Source organism: Hippocampus comes, unplaced genomic scaffold (assembly GCF_001891065.2).
Source record: "Hippocampus comes isolate QL1 unplaced genomic scaffold, H_comes_QL1_v1.1 scaffold228, whole genome shotgun sequence".
Classification (NCBI taxonomy): Eukaryota; Metazoa; Chordata; class Actinopteri; order Syngnathiformes; family Syngnathidae; genus Hippocampus; species Hippocampus comes.
Genome location: NW_017805877.1, coordinates 339,647 through 340,677, shown reverse-complemented (window position 1 = coordinate 340,677; position 1,031 = coordinate 339,647).

The following is a 1,031-nucleotide window of genomic DNA, read 5'->3' as shown; positions in this document are numbered from 1 at the left end:
CTTTGCGAGATCTCGCATTCTTTGCGAGATCTCGCATTCTTTCTTTGCGAGATCTCGCATTCTTTGCGAGATCTCGCATTCTTTCTTTGCGAGATCTCGCATTCTTTCTTTGCGAGATCACTTTGGAATACTTTGCGAGATCTCGCATTCTTTCTTTGCGAGATCTCGCATTCTTTGCGAGATCTCGCATTACTTTGCGAGATCTCGCATTACTTTGCGAGATCTCGCAAATTTTTTTTTTTTTTCCTTCCATGTCCCCTTAGGGGCTCCGTAGAAACCCATGTTATACGAGTGTTTTTATTTTCTTTTGTGGGCCACATCAAGTTACGTAGACCAGATGTAGTTTGTGCCCGTGTACCACTCGGCTCACAGCACGGCAGTGTCCAGCCATTATCAATAGATCTGAACCTGTGGAGATGTGGTTCTCAAACTTTTTACATCAAATGTCACTTAATAAGAATTTGAAAATACTAGACGGGCTTTAGTTCGAAAAAGTATATTTATATTCAACTATTGTAAGACACTACGGAATTATGCAGTTTAAAAATAAACTCTGTGCTTAAAAATAAAATACAGTACTTCGATAATAATTCAATTAAAATGTACTGCATGTAAACATTAAATAAAAATTGTAGGAGGTAGCCATAATATAAAATGTAATCATTTCCCTTTCAGATAAATTGGGTGTTATGTTTTGTGGGTAAATGGCTTGCTGTGAAAATAGGTCTGAATAAAAATTAATGAACCAAACTATCTCAATAGAGGTTTAAGAACAACATTTTCTTAGAGATAAAATGTTTTATATTCAGGTGCGGAGCCAGAAAATTTTCAGTGTGGCAATGTGGCACAACAACTCACTGGCCGGGTTTACGGAGTCTTTTATGGCCTTTTGATTGAAATCATTCCGAATGAAGATTTCTGGTCAACTATTTACAAGTGACGTGATCTATTCCGATGTGCTGTTTACATGCTCTGCTACGTTAATAAGACCAGTTGTGTTACAGCCTTGTGACACACACAGATCAATGGAA